Source organism: Paralichthys olivaceus, chromosome 18 (assembly GCF_024713975.1).
Source record: "Paralichthys olivaceus isolate ysfri-2021 chromosome 18, ASM2471397v2, whole genome shotgun sequence".
Taxonomy (NCBI): domain Eukaryota; kingdom Metazoa; phylum Chordata; class Actinopteri; order Pleuronectiformes; family Paralichthyidae; genus Paralichthys; species Paralichthys olivaceus.
In genome coordinates, this window is record NC_091110.1 from 16,573,456 (window position 1) to 16,600,806 (window position 27,351).

Consider the following 27,351-nt stretch of genomic DNA (forward strand, 5'->3'; position numbering starts at 1 on the left):
CTTTTATGTGGTGCTTTTGCTATTTTGTGCTGAGTAAGTTTTACGAGCCAGGGGTCCGTGAAACCAATTTCACTCTCTTTATAAATAGATAGAAGTGTTGCTCTCAGTCTTTGTTTTCCCACCCGACCACATCAACAGTGAATCTGCATCATCTTGTAAATTTGCTCTGCCGTCACGTGAAATTTTGCCCGTCGCCACTTTTCAAGATGATAGTTTACGTACCGGGTCCTTTGTACGGAATCAAACTGACAATGGGAACCACATGTGTGAAGAGAAATACTGTGAACCTGTTAAGCATGTGTGGGAATGAGGCGGACAGTATATGAGGTTAAAGCTTTGGTTGAATGAACTGCATTTAGTTGTTGTGTCTCAGTTCGAGGATATTGTTGGAAAACATGTATGTCATGATTCAACAAGCAACCGCAGCAGCTGCACTCTCCCCATGTTGAAAACCTTTGGCCTGCCAGAACGGTGGTCTCTGCTTCTCTGTCAGTACCATGTCTTCGGCTGTATCTGGTTGCCGTGGTGACATGTGTGTGTCAGCGATAGGATGCATGATGTATGTTTGTGTGTGTGGTTGGCGGGCGTTGAAAGGACTCCATGGAGGCGGATAGAGTTGCCCTGTGCAGAAAATGCCAGCGACACACACACGTTGACGGTCGGATAGGGAAACTTCGGAAATGCGGGCAGGCAGACGTTATGCTCACCGGCACACAGGCACACACAGACATGCACGTACACAAACTGGTACAGGAAATACGCAGGCGGGGTGGACACATGCACAGATATCCAGATTCCACGCAGGCCACAGCCATGCATCCATGACAGCTCAGGGCTATAAGGTTACCTACAGGGAAGTCCATGCCTGCCGCAATGCTTTGAACATTAATAGTATGTGTACATACTTTTATTCACTCATAGGAACCTGAGGATAAAGTTTAATGCCACTCATTTAAACTTTAAAAGGAAAAGCTGCTGTTGAAAGCAGACAGATTTATTTTTACACATGAATGACAGATGATGTTTGCATACAGATTTACCAAATGCAAATTGTTGCTCACTCGGCAGCAGGAGCAGAGAAATTGGGGGTTGCGGGCCTTGCTTAAGGGCAGCTTGACTGCAGTCAATGAGGAACGGGGGAGCATTATTCATTTGCTCTCCTCAGCCATGTTTCCCCTATATGCTGGCACAGGGATTTGAACCGGGGACACGAGCTTGCAGGCGCTTTAGGGTACCACTGACAGCCAGGTGCAATGCAACGCAATTACTCTGCGACTCTGTTTTTCGCCTTAACCGTAATTGAGTTCAAGTTCAAGAATTTATTTCCTTTCCCATCGGGGCGTTTGGCTCACAGCAAAGGCATATATCATGTTGTATAATGATGATAAACAAAGAGCTGACATTCAGAAACACAAGACACATAAAATGAGTTGGAAAGATGGAACACAGGAGAAAGAAACTCTGGAGACAAGAAGGTCTGATACATGTAAACCTGTTAGCAGTAGATTATTTCTAGTCTGGTTACTCCAGCAATGATATATAATCTCTTTATTCTCGCATTTGTTATGAATTTGTTGTCTTTTGATTGTTATTGCAAAAATGTTGGACTCTACATTTATTAATGTGAGCATTCATCTCTCTGTGAAGAGTTCAGCATGTGCAACAACACTATTGGCACCATATTTTATACACTTCCACAGAGGTCTGCATAAAGGAGCTGAGTTATTTGCCATTTTCCCATGGATTTGATTTAATGTGTGAAGCTTGGCTACATTAATAAGAGGTTCTGCAAGAAAAGCGTTCCGCCTCATGCTGCTTCTCTTAAGGGATGGGAAGTGTTGTAGCCTACACAAGATGGTCTGCATGTCTAGACTTGATTCTCCTGACTCTTACAGCACATAACCTTGACTGGTTGTTCTGGGGCGAAGTGTGCATGAGGCTGGACAGAAACATCATCAACACAACCACTCATGGGCTAAATTGGACATTACATTGGCTCTGTTCACAGGAGCTGTTCGGGCAAATTCCATTTAATGTCCAGTCTCATCAAGGCGTGTAAACCTACTATCTGACAGACGTGTTATGGTCAATGTGTGAAGTTGACGATGTGTTTTTCATTGGTTGTTTAACATGTCATAATAGGAAAAGCACACGTGGTACAGAAAACAGTTCAGTTCAATTATTCTGGCTGCTTTTCTTCTGCGACATGTCAAAATCTCATTCTGCCCAGTATTGGCTTCTACCAGCTGTTTATCTGTTTGAACACTACACAGACTATGTACCAGAGAGCTGGCAGAAGAAAGTTTGCTGTTTAATGTCATGTGGAACTGATTTGGTCATTTGAGTTCACACATACAGCTCCTCTGAGTACGCCTCTGTCTTACTTCTAGTGCCTAGCCTTCATCTGAGTGGCAAACAGCTGCTCCAATTGTCTGCCGTTCGCTGAACAGAGCAGACGAAGAGAGAGTTGTACTGAAGACTGTCATCCATGGAAAGTGGTGAAGGATTATCCAAAAAACTGATAGCACAAAAAGGTTCTGCCAATAGAAGATGTTTGCACCAATTCAATTGGAAAGAGAAAAGGCCAATGGGGAGACTTTGCTCACTTTGAGATCACTCAGTCATTTCAGATTGTCAGGTGCGGTTGGTTTATTTCACCTCCTCTCCACAAATATGGGCTTTTTTTCAATTTTGGGGCCTGGATCTCTACCTGAGCCTTGCAAATAATTAACGATAATTAAGCTGAGACACATATTCTGAATACCCGGTATACGTCAAATGATTTTAAAACATTTTACATCTTAATCTGAAAATTCTATGGGTGTTATTTCTGAAAATTCTGTTTAGGTCACCGGTATCAAATTCTTTATATTGTCATATTTTGAATAATAGTGGAAGATTGAGGGGGAAATAAAAACATGACTGATTTGTCTACACAATACCTTGTCTGTTTGTATATACATTTTCGTATCAGCCATTCTAGCCTTGAGTGTGTGTGTCTGTGTGTTAAGAGCCTGGCCTAATGGATTCAAACAACCTGAGAGCCCTTCTAGTTTCACTCATTATGTCAAGCATCTGGATGTGTTTTTGTTCCTTTTTGGAATATCCAATATTCTTTCATTTCGCCCAGAGCAGCTCTTAATAAAGTTCATTACTTGTGGAGGAGGCTACAGAGTGAATGTAAGAAAACTATAATTCAATTACTCAGATGGTTATCCCAGAGTGATTGTAAACAAGCAAAATAGCACCAGACAAGGGTAATATTATGGCAATACAACAGTTAAAACAGTTAGACCAAGGCATTTGTTTTCTTTGAGGGCTTTTACTTATGTTTATTAAAAGCTAATATCATATAATGTTCTCGAGGTAAAATGGACATTTTGTTCTTATGATCCTGGACGAAGACCAGACAACAGTCCTGGAATCAGCAGTTACCATCTCTGTTCTAGCATTGTTGACATGAGAGTGATGATACCAGGAATAACACAACACCGGTGAAATTGCAGACAAGGCTTCATTTCACTGTCTCACTCTCTCTTGCGTGATCCCGGGCTTTGTTGGCAGTCCAGATTTAGCCTGTGCACATTGACAAGGCAATATTAAGATCAGCTCTGGGTGCCATCTCCGTGACCTAGAATTGCTGACAAGGGAGTGATAAGCCAAGGAATTCTATTAACCCAGCCATGTCCTGCCCATGCTGACAGGACGTTATTTCCTAGCCCTGCTGCTCCTGTTGGACAGCTTTGAAGACATCAGAGGCTAATGCTACTGAGAGCAGTGTGTCTGCTCTCTGAGATACTACTGCTGACAAGCCCGGGTGTTGTGGTTGTAAGCCCTGCTGACCAGGAGATGGTAAGGCGAGGAACCGAATTAAAGCTATAGCTGTATCGTCTATGCATGTTGACAAGGCACAAGTGAGCGAGGCACCAGCCTGCCCGGCCTTGTGTTGCTGACAAGACACTGGATGCTTGGTGACAAGATGCTTGCTATTCCGCACCCATGTTAGCACGGCGAGGGTCACGTTGACATCTGCCGTCTGGGGAAACTCGAGCCTATCTTTACAGCAAACATTGTGAGTGTGTACATGTGTGTGCCCATTGATAGGGATTAGCGAAGATGTGTGAGCCCGGCTCCATGGGATGGCCGTGGTTGCTGCTGGAGGTCAACGCATGTGTGTTGTAATGTCCATGAGTGTTTGTGTGTGTGTCAATGAGTGTGTATTTGCCAGGCTGTGGGGGGTTAGGCCCGGATTGCAATGACAATGGAGAGGAATTTAAATGAGAGAAAAAAGGGGATCAGGGACGTTTGCAAGGAGGATGGAAGAGGCTTTGGCACTATTGTTATTCTTCCTCTTTGTCATTCTGCCTCTCTATCTCTCTATTACAAATCCCTTGCTATCTGTCGCTCTCTCTTGGCAACTACATTTCTGGCAAAAAGTCTCTGTCTGCCTCATTTGATTTTATCCCAACTTATCCCTATATCTGTTTTCTCTGCCTTTTCACCCTTAATACATCTCTTACTCTGGATTTTTTTCCTCCTCTTCTTCTTAAGAATCAAGATTTTTCTGATTAAAATTCTGGCTGTAGCTCAAATAGATGACTTACTATTATCCTTGATATCACAGCTGCATTTGCTAACATTTAATATCCTCGTTGAAGCACCTTGGAGGAAACATAAGCATGTAGTGGGGTTTTTTTTCAGTAGATTCCAAATATTGTTGATGTATGTTGAACTATTCCTTTAAAACATGAGAACATATATAGGTGTAATTTACAATTTGTTTAAAAAATAAAAGAAGACTTGTGTCAGCGTTGGACAGGTTCCCTTTTCCCAGTCACTGTTTTAATATCTTTCACCCAGCCTCACTTAACTCTCTCCATCATTAGTCTCTTTTGTTTTTGCCTCTTCCTGTGAGTCACAGTCTCTTTGTGTCTCTCTGTCACTCCCTCCGTCTCTTGTGTTATTACCTCAGCAGTCTGTGGTCGAATGTAGTCCAGTTGCTAATATAGCCACTTTCAAAACAGACTCATTGATTTTAATCTCTCTCGCTCTCCCTCTCTCACTGTGAGACACACACACACACAAACGCATACACTTTCCCTCCCCATCTCCGTTTGTCTGCCCCCCCACCACACCCCCACCCCTTTTCTCTATAGCGGCTCTAATTGCGATCAATTAGGAAACTTCAGAAGGTTGAAATAGGAGCTGTGACAAGGGGCATCCGCTGAGCTGGCAGGGAGAGAGAGAGAGAGAGAGAGCGAGAGAGAGAGGCAGGGAGACAGAGAATGGAGGAGAGGGGAAGCGGCGGAGGATGGGAGGGGAACCGGCGACCATCGTGGGTGGAGAGAGAATGTGAGGTAGCAGGCGAGAGAAGTACAAGTTGGAGAGATGAGCTAATGGTAATAAGAGTGATTGATGTGGCCACGGCAGCTGAAAGTCACATTGTTTTTGTGCCAGGTATCGATTCCTCACAACCCCTTATTAGCTTTGGGGTGCAGTGGATGGGACACTAACGCTGCCACAGTTAGAGGTTGTATTCCCATCTGATAGGTGCTGTTGACAAAAGCATCACACTATAAATTCTGAGCATGGCAACTGGAAAAAGAGAAAGCTTTATAAACTGATTCTATTTGCCAGTTGCATTGCACAGAATTTGTTTTCTGTTGTGTATCGATTGTATTTGATATATTTACCAATACAACTGTGCTCTGTCTCTAAGTGGCAGCGAGATGTAACTGCAAAATCTGAATTTCTTATGACTGTCATTACAATTAACTGCAGGTTACTTTACAATGTGATTCCAGAGATAAGATTTGGAGACAATTCATAGTTTACATAATTAGCTACAACCCTGTACACCGATAGCTCTGATGGAATTTACATATGGGGGAAGTGAAGTGTCTGTTTGCATCTTCAGCTCTACAGAACTAGCCTCCTTTGAATACAATGGAGATAAATGGAAGTGATCAAACACAGACCCGAACTTTCCTTTTTCTCATTTTCAACTTGTTTACATATATTATACTGGCCCCTAAACGTGCCTCTAAGAGAGCTTTGCTGGAACTGTCTTTTTTACAGAAAAATAAGGAACTTCTTCCAGTTAGAGTCAAGTATTCCCCCCAAGGCAAAGATTATAAATAGTATTATTATCCGGAAAATGTTTCCCTCATAGAGACTAAAGCATGCTGGTTGCCCTGAGCTCTCTGAGGCAACAGCAGAAGAATGTTTTCGACTGCAGCGATTCTACAAGATTCATGTTATTTCATGCCAAGCTTAACGTGCAGATAAAAATAAGCTTGTCGTAAATAAATCTAATGGTAATTTTCGGACAGTTAGAGATATGGGAGTGAGCTCGCAGCCTTGGGTTTGTTAAATATTTCTGTTCTTGATACATAAGCTGGAGGCTGAGAGCCCCTGGTCTCATGTTTAGCTGCGTTTGCCTTGGGGCATACAAACCCTTTTATCTTGTCACCCTAATGCATGTGTGTGTGTGTATGTATGTATGTGTGTGTGTGTGTCTGTGTGTGTGTGTGTCTGTGTAAGATGGAGAGAGAGAAAAGGGGATGGGAGGATCAATACTTAGCCGTCAGGAGGTCTGCTACTCCCAGAGAGAGAGGGAACAGGACACCCATCAGAGAGTGGAAGGGAGGTGGGGGGGTAATAGAGAGACAAAAAGAGAAATGAGTGAAGAGGAAGAGAAGAAGGAAGAACAAGAAAAAAGAGGAGGGGGGGCTGAATGGACAGTGGAAAAGGAACAGGAAGGCGAGATAGATGGGGATGGAGATGGGGAGGGAGAGAAGATGTGGCTGGTGATAAATGAACAGACAGAAGGGAACAGGAAGTACAGGGAGGAAAAAGAATAAGAGCAGATGAAAAACTGAGTGAGAGAGGAGGTGAAGAAAGCAGCAAGTGCAGGATGACAGTGAGAGGACTGGAGAATATAAAAGGTGAACATGTATTAAAAATATGTCCGACACTATAAAATGATGTTAGACAAAGTGCTCCTCACGTTTCGGCCTCTTCAGGAGATCAGGAGCAATAAACAATATGCAGCAACAATACAACGAAGAACTCAACATGTAGATTTGCTGCAAATAGAAGTGAAACAGGTAGAAAAGGGTTTGGTTTCTGTTTGACTAAAACCTTTTTGTTCATTCCTTAATCTTCGGCTTTCAACCAACTTCAACCAGTTTTGCTTCCCCAAAGATGAACCGTGGTTTAATTGGCACCATTAATAATTAGGGTGGTGCAGTGGGTAGCACCACCATCTCACGACAAGAAGGTTCTGGGTTCCAACCTGATGGCCTTTGTGTGTTCTCCTTGTGTTTACTCTGGTTTCTTCCCAGGTAACTGCTCAAACTTTTCCATAGGGGAGGAATTTCCAACTTGATGATCTCTGCAAATGACAACTCAGAGGTGTTGAGTTTAATTGGGAAATTAGAGAGAAAAGCCGTCCTGAAATCGAACTTTCTCAGATTTGATCTCTGAAATGGACAACGTGTGTCCGGTCAGAGTGCAGCCAACGTGCAATGTGGTGGATAAATGCCTCAGATGTAAAATGTCAACCTGCACTTCTATGCATTTCCTCTCTCTCCCCCGTGTGCAGTATCTAACCTAGCATGAATTTATCTGCAGCTCAGAACATGTTTTATGTTTTTTTCCTCGGAGTGTCTCGCAGTGACCTGAGTTCATGCATTTTTACAAAGAGCGACACCGCTGGGAATTCAAACCTCGAACTCTGGCATCGCTGTTGCCACACAAAAGCTCCTTCTGAAGGAAACAACAAAAAGCGCAGTGTATTTATAACATTTATTTTGATGCATAATTCAACAAACATAACCCTTGAATGAGTAGAGAAGTGAAATTGAATCCTACAAGATATAAAAGCTTCGACTTGACTCCCATAATGAATATTTAAACCTTGATGACCTTACCCCGGGTATGTATGTAAATGATTTATTGTTCTGCCATCCAGATGTCTATTTTTATACCTTCTGTCTTTTTTTTATTAAAATTCCCATTTCACCTCTTTTTCTTTTATCTTCTCTTTCTGATTTGACACTTTTTTCATCTGGCTCCCTTGGTAATTTTAAAATACTCAAGTTTGACAGATCACAGTGACGTGTGGGTGTGACAGGCTGCAGAAGAAGCTGCAGAAAGTGAAACTACAGAGAAATAAAGAAAGGCCGAATCATGTGATCATCTGTGAATTATCTGTGAATATCATCAAGTGTAATTATCTCTCCGCAGTGGATCGCAGCCTCCGATGATTAAGTTTCCTAATGGGCTCTGGGAATAGTATTATTTAATGTAGGGGAATAAGATGAGGAATAATACCCCATTATTATTAAATGTATTTGAGATGAAGAATTTCAATTGTGGGCTTCGTTATACTTGGGTCAGTAATGGCCCAGGTTCCTTAATGAAAGAAATGACTCTGAGGCATAACAGTTTTTTACAATGAAGTTAAAGGATATAATGAAACATCTCTCCCCCATAAAGTTTGTAGTGTGACAGGAAAAGCAGGATTTTATGCTTTAGTACAGAGTTTCACTTAATGATTTTCAGATATTCATCAGTGCAGGATAATAAAGTTAAAGATAAGGTGTAAGGAAAAAAAAAATACTATATTACTCCTAGTGTGGAGGAAGATGCAGCAAGGTCATGACATTGTACTGCAATAGTATTCGCTGTGCTTTAATTTCTAATATGAAGAATGCAGCAGGAGATTCTCCAACCAGATGCGTTCACAACAATAATGGATAATTTCAGAACATTGTCAGAAGTTCGATGCTTGTCTGAAAGCAGGTTAATTGATGCTGGCATTAATAGAGATAATCGTTATTTATAAATGGAGTCCCCAAATCGTGAATATTTAATTGTCCATTCCTGTTCAAGTAAAACAGAAACATGCTGTTAGGATTTTGGATACCACAACCAATTTAGTATTTCTTACAACATGACATTCAAGTCTATTCAATATTATTTGCACAGCGCCAAATCACAACATAGATCACCTTAAGGCAGGTTACAACAAAAACAAGAATAACAAAACAAAAACATGGATTTACCCAAATTGCCTCCTGACAACAAGCTACAAGTACAATGGATTATTAACAACCTCACGTTCCCAGTTATCTAATTCTAGACGGATTCAGTGATGGAGACCAACAGCCTCATTTATAACAGCACGCGGCTCTGCAACCTGCATTTCCCTGTCTGTCTCAAGGTTAGGGCTCGCAGGGGAGGAGAGGGATCAGGTTACACTAATGCATCATGGCTGCTGGAGGACACACATGCACACGCCTCGTCACACACTGTCTCATCCCATCTCCCCCGCTCTCTCTCTCTCACACACACACACACACGCACTCTCTCACTTGCACACACACCCCTGAGAGCTGATACCCTTGTACAGGTCTAAAGCGTGGCCTCGTGTTATTGTGCCCTTGCAACCTACGAGCAGTCTGCTGTCTGTCTCTGGGCAAATCACTTGTCTCCAAAAATAAACAGAAATCTTGTACAATCGCTAACAGGCCTGACCAAATTTATGACATATAGATGAGCAGTAAGTTTCAATTAAAGCTCCGCGTGTTCTTGAAATCCCTTTAAATCTCAGTTTACATTGATTTAATACAGATAAAAGCAGTGAATCCTTGCGTCTGCAAGGCTGGATTTTAGGCATTTTGTCTAGACCTTGTCAAACAACAGTTAATTCAGGATGAGAGGAGACGCTGATGTGTCATTATTGAGGCCTCGCTGACGCTGCATTCGTCCTCTCGTTGCAGTGTTTGCCACAATGTGCAGAGATCGCAGCTGCTCATCAGATCATCCACACCACGCCGAGTATGTGCTCGCTCCTTGCAGCCAGTCTCTGAAAAGTAGAAGCCTTAATCTCCATCTGTGCATCCGTCATGCATCCATATAGCAATTTGTCCATTAGTTCTGAAATGGCTGGTCAATTAACAAAATTGTTGATTCGCTATCACTGGATTTTGTCTATCTGTCTATCAGACATACGGAATCTGGGGTAACTATTTTTGACATCCTGTAAATAAATGTGTAATTGATTAGTCTTAAAATGATCACTCCATCTTCCATCCATCTGTTTTAATGCGTCAAGCGTCCAGTGAGAGCTGAAGCCTGCCCCACAAAGCAGGGGGTGAGAGGCGAGGAAGCGCCGCCTGTAGTCTCTGATTCACAAAACACTTTGACTCACATCCAGCAGATAAAAAAATCTATGGACATTCACACTGCTATAAATAAAGGCTCCCCTATACGGAGTAGATTTACTTCCAGGGGGCTGTGCGAGAGGCCACAGATTGAAATTTCCATCGTAGGCCCGACCGTTGACTTCCAACATTAAGAAAAGCCCAGAGTGCAGAGGGGTCATTTTTGTCCTGGATGAAATCCTCTCCCTTACACACGACCGCAAACATGCACACATGTACACACTCGGCCTCGCACACACACTCTCTCTCTCTCTCTCTCTCTCTCTCTCTCTCTCTGCTGGATGTAGTGAGAGGGCCTTGTTGTATGAACCAGAGGAAATGCAGACGCAGCAGAGGACAGGCCATCCATTGATCTGAGTATAGACTCCTCTCCTCTCTCAGCTTCTCTTCGCCTTTTCTCTCCCACTGCAATCCCACACTGTCTGCCTCAACCTCTTGCATTTTCTGCCCTTTGTGTTATCTGCACTCTACGCCCCCTACATACAGTTTTTGTCTCCCTCGTCTCTTTCTCTATATTATCCTTCCTTCCCTCTCTGGGCCATTTCAGCTTCCTCTTTCTCTCTCTGTCTGCTTGTATCTGGCAACCCTGCGTTCTCTGCACTCTTCTGTCTGCGTTCCTGGTACCACATCTCTCTCTATTAACTCCATCTGCCAAAAATCATCCATCCTTCCTCCTTCTCTTTGCTATTCCCTTCACTTCTCTTTCGCTTCCTGTCTGTCTCTCAAATGGCTTTTATTTTTCACTTCCCATTCTCTCGTTCATGGTACTTGGTGCATGACTTTAGAACAGGAAAAAAAAATAAACGACGGGGGTGAGGAGGAATCAGAAAATAGGGTGAATGATGGGGTGGAGGAATCTAGAAGAGTAGGGATAGGAAATGAAATATGAAGCAATCAAGAAAATGGGAGTTTTGGGAAAAATTTAAAAAAGGTACCAAGACTAAAGGAGTGAAAATTGAACAAAAATAATTAGAGAAGTGTGAAAATTAGGGTCGTGCAGAGGAAATGTGGGAAATTAAAATAACAATGAAAGCACCAAAGATGGGAAGGATGACAAAACATACAGGTGAAGGAGGAAAGGAAAGGAAAGCAGAGAAGTGACAGAAAGCTATGACACGATGTTTGTTAAAAGGTGTTGGCGCTTTTCCAGTGAAGACAGGCACAGAGGTGAGGAAGTGACACACACACACACACACACACACATACACACACACACACACACACACAGGCACACTGTAGCTCGAACAACCCTCTGGTGACTGGTAATCCTCAGAATTCACCCTCTGAGCGCCTCTCATTCCTCCTGTCACTCCTCCTCTCCCTCCCTCCTTCCTTATACTTGCTGCAGCAATTCTGTCTTCACCTTCTCTCCATCCCTTCTTCTTTCTTTGCCCCGACACTTTCTTTTTCCTCCCTCCACTCACCTTCCTCTGTGCCGCGCTCCCTTCCTGCTGGACAAGCTTTTATATGAGCCATGTGGACCCCCCTAATGACGTGTGTGTGTGTTTGTGTGTATTTCAAGTGCTGACACGTGTGTGTGACAGAGGTGCTGACATTTCTGATCGTGGTGTGGTTCTCCTGCTGAAATCGTGCCGACGGCCTCTACCTTTGAAGAGACTAGCAGGGACGGGAGGGGAGCAAAAGGAGGGCAAACTAAATAGAGGAGCGCTGGACTAAAAAGAGGAGAAAGGAAGAAATTATTGGCGGAAAAAGGAGTAAAAAGGTGAGGAGAATAATTATAGGATGAATATTCAGTGGATCTCCAAGCTGTTATTAGCAGCATGTTGGCATTTTCAAAAAAACTGAAATAGTTTTATTCTAGGTATCTCTATTAGTTGCACTTAAACAGAAGAGGAAACCCTGCTAACATAAACATTTCAAATTCAAAAAATTAGATATGTACCAAAGCTAAAATCCTTTTACAGAATTACCTGTGAATTAATTCATTAATCACTCACTTGCACTCAAAACAATCGTCTCTCACTATTTTTATCGCAGCAGCAAAATAGTCTTGAATGTCATCAACAAATAAAAGGTTAAGCTAAGTTAATTTGTCTACACAGAGCTCTTCTGATGAAGGTTAAGTGGATCCTCTTGATGCATTCATAATAAAACTCGCTCTATCCTTCCAAAGTCACTTCTAAAGCTTGAGGCCTTTGATGGATGTGGTTTGAAGATATTATTTGTTTTTCCTGCAATAAAAAGCAGTGGCCTTGTAAATATTAGACACAGCAGGTTTAGTTTAGTTGCAATCTTTTGATGCGGCATCATTATCGACAAAATGAAAGACTGTTGAATGGTTTTTAGGCTGGAAAAGTTATTGAAGTGTCACATTTGAAGTTGAGAAGGAGGAGAGAGAAGTGCCTCCTTAGTCACTCCTCAAGATACCCATCGTTGGTTTGAGGATTTATGCCATGCCTGGAAGGCCTCTCCATTTCCTGGGAGGTTGTTTACATTTGTAAGGCTCCCTCAGTGATCTAATTTCTTATGGACTGTATTTTCTCTGTGCCAACACACACTGACGGTATTGTGTTGATAATAACATTTCTACAGCGCTTCTATGCATTGTCTTTCCCTCCTCCCGACATCAGACGGAGGTGTTTGTCTGAAGCTGGATGAGGAGAGTTGGGGATGTTGTTTGGTTTGTGTGCCTCATGAGATGGCTCTTTAACAGAAACACTTAACAGCTAAATGTAATACAGAGTGATACATACTTTACATACTAATACATCAAGGACATACTGCAGCAGCCTCTATAATGCAATCTGAGGAAAAAGGTGTTTATGTGTATGCTTATATTCATCACACTTACAGTAACTAGTCATTGTGAAGACATTTATTTGTCCACATTAGTGTCTGTATACAAAGATGGACTCCACTTCATTCCACTGTTCCCAAATAATGCCACAACATCCTGGATTGTGGTGCTGCCATCTGGTGAGCTAGAGATTAGCTGCCTGGGTGATTGGGGAATCGAGCCATGATGTGGAGGCCCCGCTGATACACCCTCTTGACCAATCAGGAGTCAATCTCACTTCTGTCTATCATCATGTCATACCCCATTTTTGGTTAAAAAAAAAACCTCAATGAGTGACAAATCTCAAAATTAAAGTAATTGACTTGTCATGTCTACAACATGGGGATCGGATCGTGGCGAAGTCATGTCCTGCGTGGTCCTGTTGCACGTACAGTGAGCGTCTGTGGGGTTGCGGATGTTTGACAGCGCGGCTAGTTAAGAGTGATGGATGCCTGCATCCCTCTCAGCTGTTAAAGAGTGATGAGGGGAAACAAGTGATGCAAATCAGATTCGAAACTGCCTGCTGGCATCTGACTTCAGGAATGGTGATTAAAAACACATTATGACAAAGACAACATCTGGTGGTGCATTCAAAGCGTCAGTCGAACAGAAGTGAAGTGCGACATTAACCCGACAGAACATGCACAGAAGATGAAAGGTGCGCCGCTAAACTCCAAACTTAATTCCAAACGGGTTTCGCTGCTCGATGGTGCTTTGAGGAAACAATCAGAGTAATTACAGTCACTGTTACATTTTCTGATCTCCAGTGTTCTATGTGTTCTACAATGAAACTATTTTAAAATAAAATGAAACTTGATTATATTAGTTGGCAAGTGGTTCATTTGCCTGGTGTCTCTCAATTCTGGAACAATATGCAATTTGGGAATACAATTTGACAAATATGATTTTTCTTCTTTATGTTCATAAAGGCTCTAATTTCGTTTGCTTTGTTCCCAAGATAAAGCTCTCGTCACTCTTCAGTTTCTTTAAATAGTTAATTGAAATCAAACAATACAATGACAAACAGGGACTGTTTTCTTTGATGGCTGATCACAAAAGACAACATCTGTTCTGGCGTCGACACCGTCGGGCTGTCAGCTCAGTGCAGATCTCAGCAAAGCGTGTATTGTCAGGGCGAGTTTTACTCTGGACCAGATGACTTTTCGTCAAGGTCAATCAACGCTGTGCCTCTGAGGGTGGGTCGCTACGTTGAGTCTGATTGTTCCTGACATACAGGAACACAATAATGTCAACATCAATTAAATGTTTTAAAGTTATGATTCAATTGTTACAGATGTTTCCCTGTTACTAATGTCCGTCCTTCACAGTGGATATTCCCTCGTAAAGTGTCGGAAGAGTACTGGAATCAGATTCTATATGTTATAGAAACTTCTTGTATGTATGTAGAAGACCATATGTTGTACAAAAACACTAGTAAAAGACACTTACCAAGAGGAACACATCAGGCCATCCTACTATTAAGTTTAGTTTTTCATTCGTAGTGCTTCACTGAGATTCACTGACACTTCTGCCAGTGCAATTCAAAAAAAGAAGAGGCAGTAAAAAGGCATTTCTATCCTTTTTACTGCTTGAAATATTTTGACTTGTCAGTGGGTGACTGTCACTTCCCACTGAGTCAAATTAAAACAGGGTTTACTTGAAACCTTGCAATCCTTTCTCTGCATGCAAAGCAAAGCCAGCAAGATAAATTGTTCCAAGGCAAACGTCCTCATAGTGATGTGACCACGCCGATTCCCCTCGACTTTTGGTGAAGTTGCGAATCTTTAAGATAAGATTAAGATCGTAAGATTCAGAAAAACGTCCAACACAAATGGAGACATGTAGGGGAGCAAATTAATGTTTGTGAACTATGGAAATTAATGTATTTGAAATTGCTCTTTGCAAAGTAATGTAAACATTCGTACAATTTTGAGGTAGGTGACCTATAGTTAAATTCACAAACTTAAAGAAGGGATGTACCAATACCATGAATTTGGTAGTAAACAATACCTTTGAAATTCCACAATACTAATAATAATGTCAAGGTTAATATCAATGGTTTTTAAACTGCTCATTTAAAATGTCGATGTTACAGTTTGACAGTCCACTAATACTGATGTGGTTATGAGCTGTTGGGCCATTAGCCTAAACAAGATTATACAAGACGTCTATGGAGCATTGCTATGACTGATGCCAGCTGTCGCCATTAGCCAACAATAGCAGTAATGTTTGTGGATATGAACGTTTCAATGATATGTTGTCGTTATAATGTCCATAACTCAAAGTTTCCCTGGTTCATGTGCACAGATCCAGATGCTTCTCTCTGATGAGCTACAGATATTTCAAACGCTCTCAATCCAAAACATTAAAGTCATTTTGGATTCTTCAGGGCATCGCTGGAATAAAGCCCAGAAGGGTCTGTGAGGAGGTAATAGAGTTTTAAATCCGACCAATGTTGTTTAGTCACTGATGAACAGGTGGATGTAACTTGTCAGGTTAGACTGCAATGCATCAAAGAAGAAGACTGCTAGCGAACAAGGATGTAAAAAAGTTTTGTATTTAAAATACTTTCCAGAAGTATTTACTGGGAATGGAAAGTACCCAAGCTTTGTGAAAGCTCAAGGATACACACAGTGCAACACAGAATTTAAAGACAACTTGTGTTTGTTTACCAGGAAACTCCACAAGGCTCCTCTTTAATCCAGATGTGGGAAAATTCTTCAGTTGAAGCTGGAATGCAATTAGCCTTTAGCTGACTTAATCAACAAGCGAGAAAATCTGCTGGTGCTGATAAGTTAATGATCAATCGCTGCATCAATCTGTCTTAGATCAGTTGGTCTTTGAATGCTGTTGAGCTTTGGACTGTTGGTTGGACCAAAACAAGTGTCTTTAACACTTCGGATTCTGAAAAACTGCAGTAGTCCCTAAAAGTCCATTGATTAATCAAAAGCAATCATGTCTTTTATGAGCGAGTGCCGCAGCCGATATAAATTAGGCCAAGAAAGTAATATAAAGCATGTAATGAATGTTTAAGTCAGCTCGGAGATTAAGGGGAGGGGGTTATGCAAATCAGACAAAACTGGAGGAAAAATAAACTGCAATCGCGCGGGAGTTGATTGATTGTCTTGCTGAGTGGAGACATTTAATTTGTCATGGTCTTATTGAAGTGTAAGCACATGCACATGCACACACACACAAGAGCACACGTTGGTGGCCATAAAAACACTAAAGATATGGACACACACACACACACACACACACAGAAAGAAGTGCATCCACACCAGTGAGACCGGGCCTGGGTCTCCACTGGTGATGCTGCAGTTCATGAGCTATAGTCGAGTTTGTAGCTAATTAGTTTGGCACCGCAGCATTCTTCCCAGGCCCTGTGTGTGTGTTGGGGGTGCAGTGGAGGAGCTAATCCTCGCTACTTGTTGTTCTCCCTCCTCCTCCCTCTTCGTCTGTCTTCTCACCCTTTCTGTTTCCTTTCCTCTTTTTTCCACTCTTCCTTATATCTTTTGTTTTCACTGTCTGTCTGTCACCCCTCTCTCGTTTTTTCCCCCCCTCTCTATCTTCCTCCCTTCATGCGTTTTGTCTCCGCCCTGTCCACTCATCTGTTTTATTCCATTTCAAACCTAATCTCTTTACTCCTCGTTCACTTCCTTTCCAACTCTTGCATGTCCCCCCCCCCCCCCCCCCCCCCTTCTTCCTCCCATGCTTGCATATATATATATTTTTTTTATTTCTCTTATTTTATTTGCCCTCACTCCCTCACTGTCCTGTTCTCACACTCCATCCATCCATCTCCCTTTATCCCATTTAATGAAAGTCCCTGGTATTGGACTAATCCAGCGGTGGAGTGTTCTCAGTGTCTGCCTCGCTTTACTTCTCTTTATCTCACCACTCATCCTCCATCTGTACATTTCTCCCTTCGACTCATGAAAGTCTCCAACTATCTTTGTAATCCAGTGTCTGACTCTCTCTCCACCTTTCTGTTGCTCTTTCTTTTCCCCTTCCTCTCTGTAGACTAATGAAAGTCTGTGGTGTTGGTCTAATCCCCTGGCTGTGTGCTCACAGCCTCTTTGTTGGTCAAATCTGACTAATGCCCTCCGTCTCACTCCACAGCACAGCAGCCTCTTACCTCAGCCCTCGTGGACGCTCGCACACACACAGACACACACTCATACAAAAAACACTCTCACACTTCTTCGTATCACAGCTGCCTTGGAAAATAATGTGATTTTGCTGAAAATAAATGTGTCTTTCTCTGCTTTGTAAATGCCTCTTAAAGAGAAGTCTCTCTCTCACACACACAATGAGACAACCTCTCTCAACCTCTCTAAACCTGTCTTCTGGTTTAGTGCGTCTTCTCCATTGTTATTTCAGTGTCTTTTTGTATATTAACACTCAGGCATATTTATATTAACACTTGAAGAAACACGCGTTGTTATGACGAACGGACACATTTTTCTTTTAATTCTCAGAATTTAATCTCTTCTCTACTGAGGTGTTGTGAAACTGAACTTTTCTTCAGTGACCTAAGGATGATTTTGACATGTGATAGGGTGAACTGGGTTCAACATATGAAAGTCTTACCTTCATTTACCCAGTTTGAATCATGCTCAGCAGCAGCATTAACGATTACTGCTGAGTGTCTGTCTCCACGTTTTTCAATCTTCGGTGCTTGATATAGATTTATGGACATTTTCTGTTAGCCCGAGGCTCCACATTATTATCATTGACAGTTCATTAAGATGGGTAATATTTAGAGATGTTGCCAATGTTACAATGTCATTGCACCAGTGGATGAAAATTATAGAATGGTACAGTTCATTCTGACAGATTTCAGGAGGCTGTGATTAGGGAAGAGTTCAATTGACTAAACTTTCAAGTGCAACCACTGACAAAATACAGATGGTTAGCAGTGCACTGGTGGGGAAAAGTTGGAGCTTTTTGCTGAACGTCTCCTTCCCTCTCCCACATTGTTTCCTGTCCGCCTCTTTGCTAATGACAATCAATCAAATGCCAAAAAAATATTTTCTACATCTTAAAAAATGACTTACATTGTCAAATTCCAAGGGCATTGCTAGTGACAGGAACTCACAAAGACCCCCATCTGCTTTCAACAAGTGTCATGATTTGCTGCATGTTGTTGCTCTCGGCAAAACAAGTTTGCTAAGAGATAAATCAGTTTCCAAATGGATGGCAACTTGAAAAAACCCTGACTTAAAAAATAAAGACCTAGGAAGCACAATGCCATGAAGGCCGCTGTGTGGCCACTATATATGTTTGGTTAAATTAGACCTTCAGCTTCTCTGCAAGGCTCAACAGTAAATCTTTGCATCCATGAACTGCTGTCGGCATTGATCTGACCTCCACTCACATACGTTGTCTCTACAGCAGCACACTGACCCTGACACCTACGTAAAGGCCGAAGCATATCATTTTCTACCTCATCCTCATCAGTCATCTCCATTACTGCATCCAGGCACAGGCTCATCCTCAAATGACTGCACCAGTATGGGGCAGACAGTGACCTCATGTGATCTCAGCCATCCTCTACCAGCCTGCCCTGCAAAGCTAATAGCTTATATTGACATTGTGATACTCCATGACCCAATAACAGACATGCAAATGTTTTGGTCAATGTGCCTTGGTAATGTGGAGGGGTCTGTCAGAAATACGTGCACATGATAAATGTGGCATGTGCTGCATTATGTTTCATATATTGATTTTTGTTTCCCCTTCTGCCATCTTCCTGTGCTTGCTGCAGGCAGCACAGCATCATTGACTTTAGATCGTCATGTGATGGTGTGTGTCTGGGAGGAGCAATGTGTGTGTGTATGTGAAAGAGTGAATGCACATGGGAGCGTTGCTGTGTGTGTGTGTGTGTGTGTGTGTGTGTGTGTGTGTGTGCATAGCCGTTTGTGTGTTTAAGAGCTGGGTCTTACACAATTCTGACAGTGTTTGTAATATTTTGCAGTCATTAGCTTGCCTGTTTATAGAGTTTGTGCAATAAATCATGACAAAACGTAACCAAACACAAGTGTGTGTTTATCAACAGGGGAAAGCTCTGTCAGGCCTTGCACATTTTCAGCTGCGAGTGCGACTCTGAGGTTAAATATTTTCAGTTGTGTAGAAACTTCCCTGAGATGAGTTCAGATGTTGTCTATGACCAACATGCTTAGAGAGTAGAAAAATATTTCCTACGAGGAGTTTTGTTTTGGGAAACAAGGTAATTGGATTTGTGGAAGGGCAGGCAGGAAGGTGAGCACAATGGCAGCAGGAATACAAACCCTGAGCAGTCGATACAAAAACACAGTTACCAGTACTCCAGTATAATAAAATACACTATAAAAAGTCTGGTATAAATCCATTTCCACTGGGTCTATTTTTCTTTTATTTCATTTGGACCTACTCTGTACTTTGGAAATGTAAAGACTAGAATCAGAATCTGAATTGTACATGTACAACAGGCGCAGAGAGTTTGAGCAGGTTAATTAGTGATAACTAACGGAGAAGGATTCTCAATTACTGACTAAAAGTGAGACAAGACAAAAACAACTTGTACATGGTGAATAACATAGTCTCCATATTGTCCTAATCGTTTAGAAAGTTTCAAGTGACAAAACAGTGCAGGGTTTTGTCTGTGATACTGGTGCAGACATATATCAAGTTTATATTTTAGAAATTACAGTTTTGAAGTGTATACAAAGACACTAGACTGAAAAGCAGGCACAATAAAATAATGATAAATGCTTGACAGTTGAGTTCTTCAGATTGTTGTTCTTGAAAATTAGATATTTGGGGGAAAAAAGTGACACCTACTCACATTTTAAAGCACGGAGAGAAAACAAATTATAAATGGTACATTTTAAAGAACAGCAGCAATCGAAGTCTCTTGTCAACGTCAATAGTCTGATGTTTACAGCCTTGTCCGAGATCCACCAATGCTAAATCAGTCTCTTTAGGTAATGGTTTTGTTTCCAAGAATATATAACACTCAAAGTTATACCAGTAAATGTAGAAGAGCATATTTCAAACCAGATTCTCTCTTGTGGGAAGTTAAATGTGTACAAGTCAGCCAAAGGTGAAATCCTGCCCTGCCAAGGGAGATTTTCAGCTTACAATGTCTCAGGCAAGACTCCTCTGATTCATAAAGGTTGTGTAGAGGCAGCACATAAATGTGTGTATGTGTGTGTGAGAGTGTGTGTGATCACTAGAAATACAAGGCTTCAAACCGTCTCATCCTTTGAGGCATCTAAGGAGCCTTCTGTTTTCCCAACACTCTCAGACCACAGAGAGAAGAGTCGCTGTAACTGATTGTGCTGTGTTGAGAGTTCAAAAATGAAATTTTACCCTGTGCGTGGATGAAGCCTGCTGAGAAACTGATTAGCAGCAAAGATAAATAACTTTACAACAGCCAAACAAATTAAATTCTTCATTCTTCATGAAAGCTTGAAAATTTGAACTCGCCCGAGTTGGAGGACGCCAACAAAAGATTCCAGCCGTGTGAGTGAAGGACAGAGAGAGGAACTCATGAGAAGGATGCACAGAGACAATCGGAGTCAGTTGAGACAAAAAGGTCAGAGCAGACAAACAGAGAACAGCGGGAGCCACAAGCCCACAGACATGGGAGCGTTAACCCCAGGGACGCACAGAGGTAAAGGGGTGAAAAGTGTCCCCACCTCTCTTGGCAACCCTCTCCAGCTTCCTGTCTAATCTGAGCGAAGCTGCCATGAAATCAGCTCCGCTGCTCCTCGCCTCCCGCCTTTGGTGTAAAACCGCAGTAGAATCAAGCAGAGAGAATAGCGGAAGAGCAGGGGAGCTAATCCACCCGCCGGCCTGCAGGCTCTGGGATTTAGCACTAACTCCTATCACTTACCGTGAAGGAGGAGGAGGAGAAGGAGGTGGAGGAATATGAGCAGGGGCCAAAGAAATGTCTTATGTTCTCCCTGTGGATCACACGGCTCGCCTCTTTTCTGTCTGTCAAGCCATGGCATTCAACTTCTCCGCTTCCCACTGTTATAATACAACAATTGATTCTATTGCCTCTGTATCTCTGGTGCTCATTTTCAAACTCCCTCTCTCCACAGCCAGCTCCGTCCTGCCTCTGACTTACCTCATCTTCATCCGCTTTTATGTACACACTCTGTCTTACCATCTTTTCATTTCCTTCTTTGTAATACCTCTCTATCTCTAAATACCAGTGTAGCTCCCCTACACCAAAACTGAACTTTAATAGTGCTGCCGATGCATAAAAAAGACATTCAAGAGTTATGTAGAATTGCAAGCTATCCACAGTGGAGGCTTCAGAGGAGATAATAGGTTTATTTGTCAGATATGAATATATTCAGTGCACTAATTAAATTATTATTTTACATTTCTGAAATGTCTGTGTAATTAGATGGTTTACAATGGAGAGAGTCCAGATAACACACAAGAATGGTCCTCCACTAGTCTTAAGCCCATCAAGTAATTATAGAAGAAATTATGACTCAGACCTCTGGACTACAAATGAACAGTCCTTTAAGAGGACGATGTACTGGAGAGTATGTTGAATGAAAAGTTGAAAAACTTGGGAGCTGATTTTGGGGTCTGATTCAATCTTATCAACGATCCCTGGGGTGTTTACTGCTGATCTGAAGAAATGATCTGGGCAAGTAATCCTGTAGTGTGAGGGGTTTACAAAACTTTATCATAATGTCACTGACTGAATCAGAGCCTCACCTGCAACATCGGTCAGCTCGCTCTCATTGGCTGTTGTGGGTTAATCGCTGTTTCTTTTACAAATAGGAAAAAAAAAAAAAAAACTCAGGGGGTTTGTGTATCTCTTGTGGCAACAGTGTGACAGCTTGCTGTGTCCAACACCGGCTGTCCACCTCCATGTTTGTTTTTGTTCTGAAGTCATGTTTGATCACACAGGTCTCTGGAATCCCTGCTCGCGTGTGGTCCCGTGTCTTGACGTGCTCGCCCTGGCATTCTCATGATTAAAAGATTAAAGACTGGTTACATGATGTCATGTCTGTGGTCTAATGACTTTAAAACCAGTTAAGATTTTTAAATTGACCAGTGCGCAGTAGCGATTAGTTGAATTAGGATTTCTACATTTGCCATAAGCTTGAATCCAAGTCTGTGAGTTGGGGACTTTTATGGGCTTGACTTCAGTCACTGAATAACTTAAGTAATTTGTGAAGATAACATATCGTTGATGAGGCATAGATTAGACAAGGCTGTTGGGAGAGTCCAGTTGGAGTCAATCCCAGATTACTGAGGTAAAACCCTATAATTGCTGAGTAACATTACCCCCAGCTTGGCCGCCTTGCCACTGTTTCTACATAGAGTCTTTATGTTGGCAGAGGTGGTTGGAGAGGGAGTTAAATGTTGGCATGGCTGTAATGAGCTGGAAGCAGATTGTTACAGAAGCGGCTGATTGGATTAATAAAGATCACGCTGAATAGGGAATGGCTGCCACACGGGTAGTCGCAAGCCGGGAAGAAGGTGTCCCCTGAATTTCAAAGTGAGCGTGTAATATGAGCAGCGGAGCAGAAAAGTAAGAGTAAACTAAAACCTCCAAGCCATCTTCACGCTCAGGGAGGAAACGCATCAGGCCATCTCTCTGCTCAGCTCTGTGTAAAAAGTTTGGAGGCTGAGGTCGAAGCTGTTAAAGCGAGATGTTCTAGTCGCTCAGAAGAGATTGAAGTTGTCACTTTGACTCTGAGTTAAGCTGTCAGTTAGAAAGGAGCAGCCATCAGGAACTGGAGAAAATGTCACCAGCGTTTAAACACTCGTTTCTATGCTTTTTTGTATGAGTTACACTGCTCCACCAGGCACATGGAGGCAAACTGACCTTGTGCATTGAATCTAGCATATTGTGGATTAGGAGAGCTCAGTGGTGCGCTTTAGATCTCTCTCAGTAGCTAATTATTATCGCCCATCTGCTGAATGCATACACTGTGCTCTCAGCCATATTGCTGTGTTTTGACTTTGTCCCTTTTTCTATAAGTGCTTCTGTGCACCCCCCTGCTGTTAGTCAACATTCCCTGCTGCATTTCTTTGTTTTTCTTTCACGTGTGTTTGTCCTGTCTGCCAATCTTCCTCTCTGCAGGCTTAGGGTACTTACATTTTTCTGCTGTATATGATTTACTATTCAAACTTTGGATTGAGCATCCATATGCTTGGAAAGGTGTTCACAATCAGGCCCGGTTTGGAAATGTTCTATGACACTTATTATGTCTTTGGACTATGGGAGGAAGCCAAGAGTACCAAGAGAAAACCAACGCAGACTCCACAAGACCTTGTATGAATCAGGATTTGAACAAGGAACCTTCTTTCTTTGAGATGACAGTGCAAACCATTACATCGCCATGTAGCTGCAGCACAATCATATCTGTTGTTTTATGGTGAAGGCAGAAATCCCTGAGATCTGAAAAATCCAATGTCCAAACAGAACATAAATTCAGTAAAACTGTTTTACAAAACATGACTTTCTGTTTGAGTTGTAAATGTCATGCCTTTCCTCAGGAATTAAGTATTTTCCTGCATAATGCTTCCACATAAACACACAAACACATGGCGAAATGGCTCCATTTACTGGGTAGATCTGAACATATTGTTATGGTGACACGTAGCAACAATATCAGTGAGCTATGATATCCATTACCCCACCTTTATGGTGCCACTAAGCAGTAATATCGATCACAGTGAGATTGTTTTGGAGGATTGGAGGTTATACAGTGAGAGGATGGTGAAGGGAGATGCAGAGAGGCCAAACAGCAATGAAGAAGAATGGATAAATGGGAGTCATGGAGACAGAAAAGGTGACAAGTTGAATTAGATGACTAAGAAAAGAGCAGAAAACTGGAGAAAATAAGAAGCCATGAGAGTTGACTTGAGCTGTACTCACTGGAGGGCAAAACTAGCCAAGATGGTCGCTTTCAGGCCCTTGACAGAAAACATTAGAGTTGCTTTGATTGCATGCAATTACATAAGTGCAGTATTTTCATGGATACCCATTTGTTTTGATAAAGACTTATCCCCTTCCACAAGAGAGAAGTGAAAAGAGGCTGAGGAGAAGAGGGGAGCATGGAGGGGGATGCTGGTGGTGTTAAGTTATTCCCCATCTCTTGTGTCTACGGCTTTTCTCTCTCCCAAGTTGCTTGTTTGCCATTTGTATCATTAATTCTACCACTCAAATCTCTACTTACTATTATGTACCTCCACCTTCCGCTTCCTACCTACCTCTTAAACCCAAAACTTAATCAGACTCTTGGCAGGGATAGAGGCAGCTGTCTCGACTTCCATTTTTTTCCCCTGTACCTATCTGCACCAGCCAAGATTTGCATGTAAAAACCCGCCTTGGCAGCGTAATTGTTGGGGCCTCAACAAAGTTTTCCATCCTTCCTTTTCATTCGGCCCATTTACCCAAAGTTAATCTTGCGCAGTCAAACCTCTTTCTTGTCAAGCTCAATGAAAACAGGGAGAGCTTCTCATCAAAATGTTTGGATAATGAGACTTTCAGACATCCTAAAGCACTAGCTGTGCTTTACCTGTGTCTTTCTTTACATAATGAACTGAGTTTTGCTTTTCACTTCACTTCACAAGGCCTTGGTTGACCTTGAGGCTATGCTGAGAAGTTTCGAGTTGAGTACAGACAGTTCTGGACCCATGGGACAAATGAAAACGTAGTTAATACTGGCAATTTTTCATTAAAAAGATAAACACCGAACATGACGCTTGAGCAGTCATCATGCCTTGTCAGAATAAATTATTTAATCTCATGAGTGTACTTGTTTATGAAGGTAAGTGAATGAGCTGAATGCAAATCAGTGGCATGATAATGATATGGTTCATGTAATGAATAATAATGAGTTAACTGAACTGCTGCACAACACTGGATATATCAAAGTGTTTCTCCATAAATAGTAAATACATTAACAAATATAATTGATCTCTGATTGATGGTGCAGAATAATGCCCCATCATCTGTCCCAGCCGTTACATAAAAGCAACATGATGGCTAATTATCATTGACGATAACCTGCATTAGTCTCCGGTCACTGAGCCACTTGCTTCTACTGGAATTGCTCTCTTTGTCCCCTTGGGTCACTCCATTTAAACCAAATCATTTATGGCTGAGCGTGAGACAGACTTCCCTGAGCCACTCCTCCTCACAGGATGCAGAGTGATTGCTGATGGCCTGTCACAGACTTGACATCCACTGATCGGATGACAAACTCGGGGATCATGAGGTCACGTCAAAATTTAGGAGAGCGCTGGGAACCTGGAGTGGAAAAGCGCTGCTGCTAATATGAAGTCGTCACCTCAAATGACTTGGCTGTGCCCGTCATCATGAGGTCTTTCATATAAATCTGTCCCATCGTAGAAGTGCTGTATTGAAAGCAGTCTGACCATTCCCCCTGTGACCTTCTGGTGACCACAAACAGAACAAAATCTGAATTCAAAACAATCACCTGTGGAAAATGGCTCAACAGGAAAAGACTGGTTTTCCAATAACCTTTAAAAGAGTGGACTTGCTTGGTTTAACTCTTCAATTAAAGATGTTTTACTTTGTAGATTGTAACTAATTTACATGAAGTTCACTGTGGCGTTAAAAGGAGCTTGCATAGAGATGTGACGGTGCACCAACACAGATATGGCAGTAATGCACCTTGACTTTGGTAGCCACTCGCCAAGAAACTGAACAATGAAGAAACATAACCTCTTTTCCATCCATTATCGTTACTGCTTATGCATTGAGGATTGCGTTGATGAAGCCAAACCCAGCCGACATTGGCCGAGAGGCAGTGGACATTGCGTATGTTTCACAACACCAGAGTAATCATTTGACAGTAATGTTTGAAGTCTGCAGTGGCCTCTTCTTTCATCTCTTGCTGATATTGTCAGAAGACGCTGAATGCAACAGCAAACCAGGGACAAAGGGGAAATTGGAGTTAATGCACTGTAACACACAAAACCACCGGTGTCCTTCCATAAACTGTATCCTGAAGCCAGATTCTGTGACATCACAGACTCAGGGAGCTACTGTGGTCTCACTTCACTGAGGAGCTTAGGTAATCGATAACTTTAGCTTATATCAGCAATATGTCATCTCGGGTGTTTAGGAGAACATATCAACAGCATCGGTCAACTGTGGTTAAGCCCTTGTGGTAGTCGACCATGCCACGGGGTTCCCACCACGACAGCCAGAGACGAACCAGTCCAACCATTGGGTGCTCAGCAACATGTTTTTATTTAATACCAACAAGGGTCCAACACTTTCTGCTGGACCTTTAGCTTCGCCCAGTCTCTTCCCCAGTGTCTCCCTCGAGGCAGCTCTGCTGCTGCCTTTTCAAGCATGAGGATCAATCAGCTAACAGCTCTCACCTGTGCTGACTGATCCTCTGTGGTGCAGGTGAAGGTGCTCTCCCAGCCCCTTCACCTCCACAGCCCTATTTGGGCTTTTCTGCAAATAAGGTTGTATCACAGCTTCACCAGGCACTTTTCATGAACCCAGACAATGAGCAAATTACAAAATTCAATGTACAGCAAATCAGCCCCAACGTTTAAGATTAAGATTCCTTCATTCTTCTGTCAAACTCGTCACAGATTCTGCAGAAAGAAGAGAACAAGCATGCGAGGTGTAGAAAGAAGAGAGGATAGAATGGCAGGGGAGCACTTTGCACTGTTACTCATCAAACGTGACCCTCTTTAAATAAAAAGCAGATATATTTCCATCAGTGAGTAAAGCGGGGAGAGCCCCTTTCACCTTGAAATGTGCTGCAATTCTGTCTAATCGTCTTTCCTCCTTTAAAAAATTACCTTTCTGAAGGGCGCTGGGCTTCGGAGAATCAATAGATCACTCAGGCTGCAAATGTATTATCTTACAAAGGAAAGGGGGATGGAAGGGAGAAGGAAAGAAGAAGGGGGGAGTGGATGGAGAGAGGGGATATAGAAGCAGGGGAGAGGAGGTGAAGATGATGGAGGGAGGCTGCATGCTGGAGAGTGGAAGGCGAGATGAAGAGAAAGTAGAGGAAGTGAAGGATAAGGGGTAAATAGGGTGAAAGAGCTGGTGGAGGCTCGATGGATCAAGCATGGGAATGATCAAATTGTAGAAAATGAGGCCAAGAGAGGAGAGAGAAGGAAGGTGGAGGCAAACGTGAGAGCAGCTAAAAAAATAGTGTGGTAGACATAAAGGACGGTAAAAGAGAGAATTAGGCAGAAGAAAACCAAATGAAATGCTGAGGGTGTTAAATAGATTTTAATTTACTTGGAAGTAAGAGAGCGTAGCTGTGTCTGTGAGAATGAAATCACATTCACAAAATG

General features: G+C 42.3%; 1 protein-coding gene across 4 annotated transcripts in view; it reads left to right on the forward strand.

Annotated features, from left to right (window-relative positions):
- The window catches only part of cntfr (ciliary neurotrophic factor receptor), a 198,614-nt gene that overhangs the window by 49,378 nt on the left and 121,885 nt on the right, over nt 1–27,351 (forward strand). The gene's annotated exons all lie outside the window — the stretch shown is intronic.